Genomic DNA, 14,051 nt, shown 5'->3' with positions numbered 1-14,051 from the left:
TCATGTCTCTATTCCCCCCCAGCAGTGGGCCGCGCACGCGCCCGCGCCTCACACTTTGAGAAACGCACCTCCGTTTGGTCAGGATTTTTCCTCTTTTTGGCTGGTGTCGACCATAGACTGTAAAAAATGGTGTCGACCAACAATGAAAAATCGTTGTCTGGCTGCCTTTCAGTGTCCTTTTTCATCTTTCCATCCGTTAGCATGCACCGTCAGCTTTCTCCAACCATTCATCCCAGCGACTGCGCAATATAGTGAACAAACTTGGTAGAGAAAGCGGGTTGGGTAATACCAAGTAGTCGGCGGTGCGGTGGGCGGGAAGTACATTACAGATTATTTAAAATATGATACTATCTTTCTTGCTGGCAAATGAAATAAAGAAAACGAACAAAAGTATTCATTCGGAATATTTCATATTTATTTTAATATGGGGGGGGGGGGGGGGGGGGTTATATTAGCTGGATCAGATTTTTGGGGGGGTCATAACCCCCGTAACCCCCGTGCAAATTACGCGCATGTGTGTGTGTGAGAGAGAGAGAGATGGGTAGGTTTAGGGGTCGGGTTAGTGTGTGTGTGTGTGTGTGTGTGTGTGAGAGAGAGAGAGAGAGAGAGAGAGAGAGAGAGAGAGAGAGAGAGAGAGAGAGAGAGAGAGAGAGAGAGAGAGAGAGATGGATAGGTTTAGGGGTCAGGTTAGTGTGTGAGTGTGTGTGAGGAGAGAGAGATAGGCTGCTGTCAGTAGCCTAAAAGAGGCCTAGAAATAGGGTTTCGTTCCACATAATATCAGAAATATATAGAGATTCCTTAGGAAAAAGTTCTCCACACACAATCTTGCAGTTTTTGAGAAAAATTATTCTAAAGGTGCCCATTTTGAAAAAAAGGGAAAACAAACCTGTTATCATATAAACCCAAAAATGCCGAATTACCACTTGAAGTACAAAATAAAATTTTGAAATTTTAAAACAGTTTGAAATGTGTGATATACCTGAAGTTGCTATCTAGGGACAGTAAACATGATAAGATTATCAAGAAAACTTCTACTGTAACATTAACATCCCAATTACTTCTCATTATGTTGTTCCAATTCAAAGGTAATATCTGAGGTAAAATCTGAATAACAAATAGAATTAAGCCAAAATATAATAACAGAACTCCCAACTCTCACGCATTCACCGTGAGACTCACGCAATTGACACTTTTCACACGCTCTCACACCACACATCCATTCTCAGGAAAGCCATTTATTGACCATAATATAGGCACGTTAGTTGGCTAGAAAAAGAGCTATAGAGAGTATTTTGCTAAATATGTGTACTATATTACATATTTATTATATTTGTACTTATATCATTAAATAAAGTTGTTATTATAATAAAAAACACATTATATTTAATTTGAGTTATTTTTAACCTTAAATAATACTACCAGCTGATAGGGCTGTCTGTGTGTAGCCTATTTTTCTTGAGAAAAATGAACGAACGCCTATCTTGTGTACCTAATATTTATCCAAATGAGTCAACATTAAATCAAATCACAAGAATTGAATTGAAATCGTGAAATTTCTTTAAGAAATTTGTAAAAAAAAAAAAAAAAAAAACTTAGCTTACCAGAAATTGTACCATATGAACATTGTAACATGTTGTCAAAATTCAGTTTAGTTACTAAAATGTTTTGACAATCACAATACACTTATTGTGATGCAAGTTTTTTTTTTTGCAAACCCCCCCCCCACTCCAAGTTAAACTCAAAAGTATACAAAGAAAAACACTTTTAAAAATAACACATTTAATGGTGAATTGTTAATTTGCATACACGAGCAGTAACTGCACTACATGTACATATTCACAGGAATGATTATTGTAAACAAGATTTAATTTGATTTATTTATTTACCTACCCATCTCTCTCACACACACACACGAACCCAACCCCTAAACCTACCCATCTCTCTCTCCCACACACACACACACACTCACACACACACTCACACACTAACCTGACCCCTAAACCTACCCATCTCTCTCTCTCTCACACACACACACCCACACACTAACCCGACCCCTTAACCTACCCATCACGCACATACACACAAGTCAAGCGTTTTTTTTTGTCTATAAAACGCCGATATCAGGCCGGGTGAAACCCGTAGTTGTTGGGACATCAGAGACCAGTTTGTCCAGGAGGGCAACATGTTTATTAGCAATAGCTAACGTTAGCTCCGTAGTGTCCGACGTTTTGAGCCATTCCTACGCACATTGCTTGATTTTTTCCCATCGGACTTCAGTAAAGGGCTGCGGTCCTTTCCCACCATCTTTTCCGACATGAAGAATACACTTTACAGGTGTTAATCGAGCTTGATCGCCGCTATCAGATGAAGATGCGCTGCTTACGTCCTCCTCTGTTTACATGTGCGTAGTGATATTGGCTTGATTTCGGCTGTGACCTACTTACATTTTCGATGCTGATTGGTTGAAAATCGAGCTCAACCGTTTTATATGTCTCAATACGCAATCAATATAGTGCGCCAATAAATTACAATTTCTCATTAACTGCAGGATAATGCGTGGAGAACTTTTTGCTTGGATACCTTTTATTAACGTTGAACATATTGAGCAAAAGAAAAATTAGTGCCCCACTTGGTGGAACGAAACTGAACGATACAGCTCACGTACAGCGGCCTACTAGTAAAATCAGTAGTCATCCAATAGCAATTTTGGTTTGTTTTCCAGAAAGGGAATTTTTTAGCGCAATTTTCCACCGGACAAAATTGCGATTGTTAACTCATGATTACTGTTCTGTCTGTGCGCACCAATCTTGCACTTCTATCTACTCCTCAACCAGACCACCTAGAGACTTCGGGTTTTCGGCATTATGTTAAAGGAACACTCCGACTTTTTGGGACTTTAGCTTATTCACAGTATCCCCCAGAGTTAGATAAGTCCATACATACCTTTTTCATTTCTGTGCGTTCTGTAAGTGTTATTTGACGCACCCACCGCTAGCCTAGCTTAGCACAAAGACTGGATGTAAATGGATAATGGTAGCATACTAATCCCAATAAGTGACAAAATAATGCAAACATTTTCCTATTTACATGTTGTGATCTGTATAGTCACAGCGTGTACAAATAACAGCTATATGAGACAGAGACCATTTTTAATCATATAAATACTGGGAACTATATTCTCACTAGGCGTAGGAGCACAGCTAACGTTACTTGGGCGGAGTGGCTAATTGGGCGGAGTGAGGGAGTAATTAGCGCAGCACACGAGACGCCCTGTGGTGAGGAGCAGAGAGTTCACTCAGAGTTGGAGTAATAGAGTCAGCAATTACTAGATAGTAAATTTATAGTTTACAATCATGGGTGTTCGCTGTATTGTAAAGAGCTGTGACAATAAACAGGGGAGACCAGGTATTACTATGATGTTTCATAGAATTCCAACCAAAAACGCTGACCTGATGAATCAATGGCTACTTGTTCTGGGTATAGATCCAAACACACATGTAAACAGAAGTATTTCGTTTGCTCTGAACATTTTACTGTAGACGACTATTTTGAAAAAATGCAAGTTGCCACACGGACCATGAAACGTGTGCTAAAGAATACAGCCATCCCATCGATAATAAAGACAGGACAAATTGGATCACCTGTTGCTGCGGTAAGTGTTCCGTTATGTTTTGAGATGACTAATATTAGCCATACTGTATCAGTGCCATGCTAATGTACCGTATTTTCCGCACCACATCTTAGGCTTGAAAAGGTTGGTGACCACTGCAACGCAAACCCAGTCAAACGTTTGACTGCAGTATCTTCTATTCTATGCGCCTTATAATCCGGTGCGTCCTATATATGAAAACAGTTCTAAAATAGGCCATTTATTGAAGGTGCGCCTTATTCACCTTATTTTCGAACGCGGAAGTAAACATGGGTCCAATATCCGGTTTTTGTGCGGCACTTCCGTTTCCTCGCTTCCCTGTGCTAAATAACGATATCGATCGCGAAGGATTATGCAGAGTTGACAGAAAAATGTTACACATGCCGTAGCAGATTAATACTACAAAGAACTAAAGCTCCGCCTCACTCAGGGTACCGGACCTGGTTGAAAACACTCATGCATCTAGCTGGCAGAGTGCCAAAACTTCGCTGGCGCCTTCAGCACCGCCCTAAACACGGTCGAGCCAGCGCTGGACTAATATATCTGGAGGTATTTTGTCATGTCAAATGTATTTAATGCCATCAGAGTGCAACCAAAGCATAGGATAGCAATAAGTAGATCGCTATAAATAATAGGAAATCATACAAAATAAATGTCATGATCATGCCATTATGCCATGATCACTATATTTTATACAGGGGTTAGCAGCTACTATAATGATTTTTTTTCTCCTTGGAGTTTTTATCATGGTTTATTATTGAGACTTCATAGCCAGCCACTTTTCTGGTATCGGGTGGTCTTCTGTCGGTCTTGTGTTCACGAAATGAAAAGAACAAACATACGGTCGTTTCGATGGTTTCTTCAAATGTAAAGCTTTTAACCGCAGGCGAAGGGATTCCGCAGGCCGGCGACACTCTGCGTGGCGTGTCCATTTTTATTTTGGCTCCCATGTTAACAGAACGTGCACACTGCCTGCGTGACGCGCGCGTCTCATAGGCGCGGAAAACGCGTGCATTAGAATCGACGCCTATTTTTCACGCTACACGCAAGCGTTTTGGAAGCGTTTCCAGGCAAAATAGAATAGGAAAAGATGTTTGTATTTCATTTTGACATGAATACATATTAATAAATGACATTTTGATGTTTGAAAGTTTAGGTTTTGACAAATGCAGATATAAATGCAATGCAAAAATCGATTTTCTAATATTGCACCTGTCAATACAGAACGAAATATTCTGTAGCCTATTTTGCCGTCAATACTGCCGACGTTGTCTTTGCTGCTATATATTTATGTTTAACATTAAGTATAGGCCTTCCACAACTCTCTCCCCATTATGTCGAATATAATCACCAATGAATGAGGCTTATCATGTCACCTAGCAGTGCCGCGTCAGACACGTTTCTGGTGTGCAAAGACATGTAAAACGCCACGCAACAGAAACGCCACGCAGCCAGTGTGTCTCTGGTCGTAGGGCGCCTGATAATTAAAATGTCAATGATTTCGATGATTACAACACTCCTGCTCCAAGTAAACCTTTCTTTTGTACCAGTTATTATGACAACCTCTAACTGCACAAACAATCCCGGTCTTCCCCGAAGCCATAACGATAAGTTAGTTGTTACGAACACTTGTTTAATTAACCGCTATGGTGAAAAGTGAGTTAGCGCGCCAGTGACCGGAAGTGCCTGACCGGAAGTCTCGCACAAAATACCGTCAACTGGCTGCGTCCGTATTTCCGTTAAAAATAAGGTGAATAATCCGGTGCGCGGCAAAAACGACGTCATTGTAACAGCGCGCGCGCCTCCGCATCCGAAGATGCACGACTTTGAGCCGAATCTGCCCGAGCAGACGGATACATCTCATCACACCGGCACCCAGTTTGCGCGTCTAAATCAGTTTTATGGTCTGGTGTTCAGTCTAAAACAAAACAGTTGCGTCAAGTATAAATGCCTCGCCTGTTTGGGGAGGTGCGCGCGCAGTCAGCGGAGGCTCGCGCTCCGGTGCCAGGCGAAAGTATAAACAATTCAGCGGTTGTTTTACAGACATTAATATAAGGCGCCAGATCCATTGAACTATGAATGATCATTATAACAAAATCACAAAATGGACAGCTGACCATTAGGTTCACTCGGCATGGGGCGTTTCTTCCAGTTGATCTTGTCACAATGGGGGAAAAAAACGACAATTGCCGGGTGTATTAGGGCAGAGAAATCTTCCGTGGTAGTGACGCAAATATTTTGATTGTCATCACACATCAAGCCTTGACATTGATGGCAATACCCGGTCCCATTCTTTACAACAAAGGCACTAGTTTCTGTCGGCATAGGTTGGCATGTTCCACATTTACACCACCAGTCCGTGTTCGTTCTGATTCTCCCTTCGACATCAATCTGTTCGGCATCTTTTTTACAGCTTCCAAAGTTTGTAACTCCTCGTCTGTGTATTCTGGCTCAAAACTATATGGTTCTGGATCTTGGTTTGATACACAGTAAAATTCCTCTGACAATTCCTCAAAGTCAGCCATGATCACGAGTCACGTCTAGCTAGTTAGTCACGTTTGTTTTGTTTACGGAACCATCAACAGGGCGTCTCGTGTGCTGCGCTAATCACTCCGCCCAAGTAGCCACTCCTCCTACGCCTAGTGAGAATATAGTTCCCAGTATTTATACGATTAAAAATGGTCTCTGTCTCGTATAGCCTTGTTATTTGTACATGCTGTGACTATACAGATCACAACATGTAAATAGGAAAATGTTTGCATTATTTTGTCACTTATTGGGATTAGTATGCTACCATTATCCATTTACGTCCAGTCTTTGTGCTAAGCTAGGCTAGCGGTGGGTGCATCAAATAACACTTACAGAACGCACAGAAATGAAAAAGGTATGTATGGACTTATCTAACTCTGGGGGATACTGTGAATAAGCTAAAGTCCCAAAAAGTCGGAGTGTTCCTTTAAGGAAGGTCTAATCTCGGGAACGCACAAAAAAAAATCCAGGAAAAGATTTACTATCTCTTAGTGTTGTGATCCCATGACGTGAGAAAATTGCGCTAAAACACTCACTGATTTTTTTACAGTCTATGGTTTTTATTACTTGTTTTTTAATATGTACATCTGACTAAACATAGATATGTCATAATTATATAGCCTATCATATAATTAATCATGATCATCACTATAGTCACAAAATTCCTGCAAAATTAACCATATCATTAGATTTAATGACAAATCGCATCTTCATCACTGTTAGTCCCTTTGTCTCCCTTTTTCACTATTGGGATTCTTATCCCTTAAATCCTGTCAGATCTTCATGTCCCCCACTATATGTTGCTATCCGACAACTACAGTAGCATGGCAGGTAGCTGTCATAACTTGATTAAATTTCAGCACATGCTTTCAATACACTCTGAAAGTTACATTTATCATCTATTGGTTACACATTTTCTCATCATGCGAATTCACAGGTCACAATTCATCAGACTTGAACTTTCATACACAGCATAATGTAAAACTTCTTTACATGGGCTTGCATTTCTGGGCTTTCATTCATATATATATATATATATATATATATATATATATATATATATATATATATATATATATATTGAATTCAAGATGAATTATGAAGTTGTTATTGAGATTTTACTGGCTAAGTTGTAAGAAAAACAATCAATTATGATAAGTGGACAGTTATTTTATAGACAAAATCTTTACTGCTGGGGGGAAAACACTGTATAATATTCTTTGAGTTAGTACTTAGCCTATTATTAGATTGCAAATTCCTCCAAAGGAACAAAAGGTCCCACAATTTGAATTTCGTTTAATGCACCTGAAAGTCCCCGCGCGCCCACTGGTGGAGTAATAACTATGTCTCGTCGCAGGAAACAGTGAACAACATTTGCCGCCCAAATATTGCAGTAATTTTCTTAGAATATAATCATCTTTCTCTGATTCACCCCTCTAATCGTGTACAACTACAGAAAGATACCTTTAAAATAATACAAGTGATACATAGTTTTTTTAATGGTTCAGTAGTATTTAACGTAGCCTACACCATTCGCATCCGGCTCTATGATCTGGCTTGACGCGTGGCTGTAATATCGCGTTATTTCATTGTCTCATGTCTTTTTGAACACACAACTCTAAAGTCTCGCGGCACTTTACTGCGTTGACAATATGCCACGTCGGTTTGAGTGTGAGCAGTAGTAGCATCTCATGGTCTCTACTCCACCGACAGTGAAAATAATCGAAGTCTTTGCAAATTATAATATTACTAGACGCGTGCACGGCTAGTAGACTGTTGATTGTGATACAGTGCGCAGTCTACAAGGCGTTTTCATCAGCAGCAGGTATTTACACGATGATCATTGCACTATGTGAGACTAATCGTGTCGTGTGTTTACTATACTGATCACTGGTCTGTTCACTCTATAGGTAGATTTATTTGCTGTTTGTTGATACTGCAGATAAGTGATAATCTTTTTTAAATACACAAGATCATAGTGATAAGACCTGGGTCTTGATTTATCTATCTCTAATATTTTACTGGAGCCGATCCATCACCAACAGATGCTTTTTATTTAACACCATTTTCTCTTTAGCGTGGTTACTGAAAAACAAGTGTTTTTATACTCTGAATATTTATTTTAAGATTGTTTGGCTTGGTTAAGTAATTGTCTGTCTGTTGACTCCAGGTTTCCCACGGTTTTAAGATAAATCACTTTTAGTAAGTCATAGTTATGTTTTCCTCGTTATGCTTGAGTCTGTAAATATTTATTTGGATGGGCATTGCTATTTAATAAGTATCATCTTATAATAACTGCCCTCTTGAAATGTCATTGTTTTTCTTATAAATGTGTGTGATCTTCCTGTCAGGTCCACTTTGGGGGAGAATGTTATTCTGATATGTCAGTTATGACGTCACTTTATAGGCCAATCGGCAGTTAGCATCACACTGGCTCCTTTTGGATTATTGCTAAAAACAACCTCTGTGATCAAAAGTTTGATACTTGCACTTGTCCATCAAGGTAACTTAATTATCACAGACGAACACAACCCAAAAGCCTAAATGCAGTCGTCAGAAGTAAAAAGCTAAAGGTTGACTATAAAGGAACTAGGCCTATTCCACGGCCCCACGAATTTAACGTCACTCATCACCAAGCTTCCGACAACTCTTTCAGTTTTTATCTAAAAACATTTTCCCAGAACGTTTGAGTTAGAAAAGTTTATAAGATCGCAATTATGAGTATAATTAAGCTGTTTTCTCTATTATTAATATTAGGGATGCACCGATATGAAAATTGTGGCCGATACTGATAACCGATAATTCTTTACATTTGAAAGCATTTAAAACATTTCAAATTTGTATATACTTTGATATCCTGAATACAAAAACCAAAATGTTCACCATTAAAAGGCATGGCCCAAACACTTCAACATAAATCAAATACAGTAGCCTAGTTTGAACCAGTGTAAGAGTCCTTAACTTTTAAAATGAATGTTACACTCCTATGGCCAACTTTCTTTATTAAAAAATGGTAACACTTTATAATAAGGTTTCATTTTGATAGCATTAGTTAACATGAACCAACAATTAATGAACAATACTTCTACAGCATTTATTAATCTTAGTTAATGTTAAGCTCAACATTTTCTAAGACATTTTTAAGATCCAAAGTTGTATCTGTTAACATTAGTTAATAATGCACTGTGAACTAACATTAACGCAAATATTTTATTAACTAACATTAAAATCATATCCAATGTGTGCATCCACAGCAAAGCAGTATGTTGCTCAAATTGGGTGCTCAACAAGGAAATTGATAAAAAGGTGTGAGTCTGTCATTACATTTTTCACATTTTTGGAGCCATGGTGCAGCACCATGTAGGCCTGTCGCGATAGTCAATAAATCAATTAATCGCACGATAAAAAAAAAAAAACTCGATAATTTTTCCGGCCACGATAATTCCATTTGCATGCTTGTTTGTTTTCCTCGTCTCTATCTCTCTCTACCAAATAGACTGGATGACCACTCTCGGTTCCTTAGCGTATAGGAGGAAACCCTCTTGTCAGTTGCATGGTTTTTGTGTGGGGAGGCGGCGCCGCGGCGCTTGTCAGTCACATGGTCTTTGTATGGGAAAGCGCAGGCGGGACTGCCGGGAGAGAGAGAAGACGCTAGTTGTGAGTTGGAGGGGGAAAAAAAGAAAAAGATGGAATTGGTTTTAAAGCCAAACGCGACATCGAGCCCAATCTCATGAAAATGCGTATCTATACCACGAATGTTATTTCTCGTGCCATTTATACGCCAAAAATAGTTTTTGCACTTTATGGCGTGTAATACGCACGCACACCTTACCCCTAATCCTAACCAAGTATTTTCAGTGCGTAGCATATACACGCAATAAAGCGCGTCTCCGTCTTCCCGGCAGTAAATTACAAAATCACTCGGGCGTTTGTTTAGTCGACATGTAACAGGAGGACAAAATGCTGTGGTATCCTGTTGAGGCTTTTTTTAAATTTGTTTACAAAGGTCCTAACCAGCAGTTTTGCCTGTTATGGAATGTATCACTATATGTCTGAGCCTATAGTTTAATATTTTTTGAAGTGCAATTTTGTTTACATCCATTTTATTTATTGTTTTTGGTATTTATTCAGGTGAATTTTTTTGTTAACAGACATTTAGAGTCCATTGCTTTTATTGTTTTTGTTAGTTTTGTTCATTTTTTGTGGATATTTAAAATGTTTTTCCGTTTTCAATGTTTAATATTCTTAAGAAATACAAGTTTATAGATCTTTGAAAAGGTGTACCTGCATTATTATGCCATTATCATTACATTAGATGAAAATGGTCTCGAACGACAATATTATCGTTTATCGCAATAATTTCTTGGACAATTTATCGTCCAGCAAAATTTGTTATCGTGACAGGCCTAGCACCATGTGCTGACTTCTTATTAACTAACATTAACAAAGGCTATTGCTCTCTGTTAAGTTCATGTTAGTTAATAAATGAGACCTTATTGTAAAGTGTTACCAAAAAATCTATTGCCTAACAAAAAATTTAAATACAATTAAAATAGAATAGCCTACCTAAATAATCAAGTCAAGTCAAGTTTATTTATATAGCGCTTTTCACAACACAGGTTGTATCAAAGCAGCTTCACAGTATTAAATTAAAATAATACATCAATGTTTGTTTCTAGTGGAAAACGTCCACGTTTGGTAATGCTGATCAATAGTATTGTTGATTGATTAATTAAATAAAATAAAATAATATCCCCAAATATCCCCAACTGAGCAAGCCAAAGGCAACAGTGGCAAGGAACCGAAAAACTCCATCAGGTGACCTAATGGAGAAAAAAAAAAAAAACCTTGGGAGAACCCAGGCTCAGTCGGGGGCCAGTTCTCCTCTGGTGTTTATAAACTACAGGTCGGATTTAACTGTAAGATTAAAAGTATTATATGAATGCCTGGCTGAAGAGATGCGTCTTTAATCTAGTTTTAAACTGGGAGAGCGAGTTTGAGCAACGAACAGTATCAGGAAGTTTTGGAGCTAAATGTGAAAATGCTCTCCCTCCTTTGGTGGACCTAGATATCCTAGGTATGACCAAAAGCCTAGAATTTAGTGATCTTAAAGAGTGCGATGGATTATAGGGCGATAGAAGATCCGTTAAATAAACTGGAGCTAAGCCGTTTAGGGCTTTATAAGTCAGTAGCAATACCTTGTAATTAATAGGGAACTTTATAGCCAATGTAGTGATGATAAAATTGGTGTTATATGATCATATTTTCTTGATCTAGTAAGAACTCTAGCGGCTGCATTTTGGACTAACTGTAGCTTGTTTATTGAGGATGCAGGACAACCAGCTAATAAAGCATTACAGTAATCTAGTCTCGAGGTCATGAATGCATGAACTAACTTTTCTGCATCAGAAACTGATAGCATGTTACGTAGCTTAGCAATGTTTCTAAGGTGGAAAAAGGCTGTTCTTGTAACATATGAAATATTATTATCAAAAGACAGGTTGCAGTCTAATATAACACCCAGGTCTTTTACTGTAGATGATAAAGTAACAGGATGATCCTACTATGTTAAAGTTGTATTGTGAGAGGTTTTGTGGGCGTTTTTTTGAACCGATGATTAGTACCTCTGTCTTGTCTGGATTTAATAAAAGAAAATTGCGCGTCATCCAATCTTTTATATCTTTAACACACTCTGTCAGTTTGGATAATTTAGCGTTTTCATCCGGCCGTGATGAAATATAGATTTGAGTGTCATCAGCATAACAATGGAAACTAATTCCATGTTTCTTTATAATATTTCCAAGTGGAAGCATATATATTGAGAATAACAGAGGGCCTAACACAGATCATTGCGGCACTCCATAGTTTACTGAAGTTATGATAGATTTTTCTCCATTTAAATAGACAAAATGGTAATGCAAACAAGTCATTTGATAACCTTGGGCTGCATATAAAGAAACAAAATGCATGTGCCATGGATAAATAAAATGGAATTGCCTCCGCACGGAAATAATTGTAATCAAACCATATTGTTGATGAAAATAATTCGAGAACAAAAAAGTGCTAGTTATTAATAATAACGCATCAATGTTTTTGAAATTACAATAATAGTAAACATCTTTAATATTAGGCTACTGTTTCAAATTACATCATTTCGGTTTGAGCTGCGTTCGCTGAAGCTGAAGAGAATGAACACCTGTAAACTGAACCGCTTTGCTAGAAGGTTAATGAACTCAACGGTTGCTGAAGAATGTAACTATACTCAAATAATTTACAACTATTTCATTACAAAAATAATGATATGTATATGCAGTCCCAATTATAGCTTTTAATATTTTGCATTACAGTTTAATCGTGCGCACCGAACCTGAAGAGAATGAGCACCGGAAAACTGAAGAACTTTTGTAGTGGGGTTTTTAACTCAACGAAACGCATCCTATGTGAGATTAATCAGATATTAATTAATTTTAATTTTACGTTAATTTTACGACTTATATCTGCACAAAATTACGTGAATGCTGCACAAGCGAACTTGACTGTGCTGGTCAGAACGTGTAATCCCTGTTCTGGACGCGCTATTCACACAACAACGCGCTGAAACGGCAACTAACCCAGATAACGTTTTATTACAATAGTGTTCTCATTATAATGGCATGTATATGACAGTCCCAATTATAGTTATAAATGTGCATTGCTGTTTGAGCTGCGCACGCTAAAGTTGATCACCAGTAGGCTACTATGAAGCGCTTTACTGCATCGTTCATTAACTCAACCAAACGCATTCTATTGAGATTAATCATATATATACACAACAATGGCACAAAATACTGTGAGTGCTCAAGCGAACTTGACTGTGCTGCTTGACTCCATAGACGTGCTCTTTCCGCCACAACGCGCTCGTCGCGCTGAAACACTGGCATTCTTTTACAGTAGTTTTTTTTTTCATTATAATGTAGCTTATATGACAGATTTGTGCTGCACATGTTGCACTTACCTGTATCTTCCTTTTCGAAGTTATTCCAATCATTCAAAACCATCATGGCGAACAGCGTGCATCTCTCAACTGAAGTAGGCTAAATAATTATCTATCGGCTTTGATATATCGGCCTAATTTTCTTATCGGATCGATAATGATAACATCAAAAATGATAATTTATCGGCCGATATCGATATGTGGTCGATAAATCGTGCATCCCTAATTAATATAGCACTTAAACCTGCTATCCTTCCCTCAATTTCTTTTTCCGTGGACACATGTGAAAAGTTTAAATAAAGAAAATGACTGGTAAGATTGTTGGAATTCGTTTTCGGATTTTATCTTTTAGTAATGATCCTGTTACCTTTGTTGCTCCTTTGAAACAATTGTCCTGTTTTGTTCCTGTGTCTCTGTCACAACTTAAAGACATAGCCTAGTTGCACATGTGAAGCCTAGGCCTACTTGTTCTTCATGTGATGTTATCCCATCTGCTTTATTTAAAGAGTTTGTGGACTCAGTTGGTCCAAGTGTGCTATCTATTTGTCAATAGTTGATTGTCTACAGGTATTGTTCCAAGTAGCTTCAAACATGCTATCATTCAACCCCTTCTTAGGAAAGCAAATCTTGATTCCTCTGACATGAATAATTTCCGTCCAATCTCAAAATTGTCTTTTATTTAAAAAATATTAGAGAAGATTGTGTTTGCACAACTTAATGATTTTTTAGTTAGTAATAATATTCTTGACAGATTTCAATCAGTCTTCAGAGTTGGTCATAGTACAGAGTCTGAGTATAAGTAAGAGTATAAATAATATCTGTAAAATTATGAAGCTCAAAGTTAAATGCCAAGCGAGATATTTTATTTAACAGAAGTTGACTACATCAAACGGCTGGATT

At 38.1% G+C, this 14,051-nt stretch overlaps 1 protein-coding gene across 1 annotated transcript in view; it reads left to right on the top strand.

Annotated features, from left to right (window-relative positions):
- Positions 1 to 7,509: 7,509 nt before the first annotated feature.
- Positions 7,510 to 14,051, top strand: part of slc39a7 (solute carrier family 39 member 7) — a 42,624-nt gene continuing 36,082 nt past the window's right edge. Inside the window, exon 1 of the mRNA XM_081376737.1 lies at positions 7,510 to 8,003. The gene's annotated coding sequence lies outside the window, so the exon portion shown is untranslated. The remainder of the gene's footprint in view (positions 8,004 to 14,051) is intronic.

Source organism: Scardinius erythrophthalmus (assembly GCF_964197995.2).
Source record: "Scardinius erythrophthalmus genome assembly, chromosome: 10".
NCBI lineage: Eukaryota > Metazoa > Chordata > Actinopteri > Cypriniformes > Leuciscidae > Scardinius > Scardinius erythrophthalmus.
Note: the sequence above shows the minus strand (reverse complement) of the source record. Positions and strands in the feature narration are given on the sequence as shown.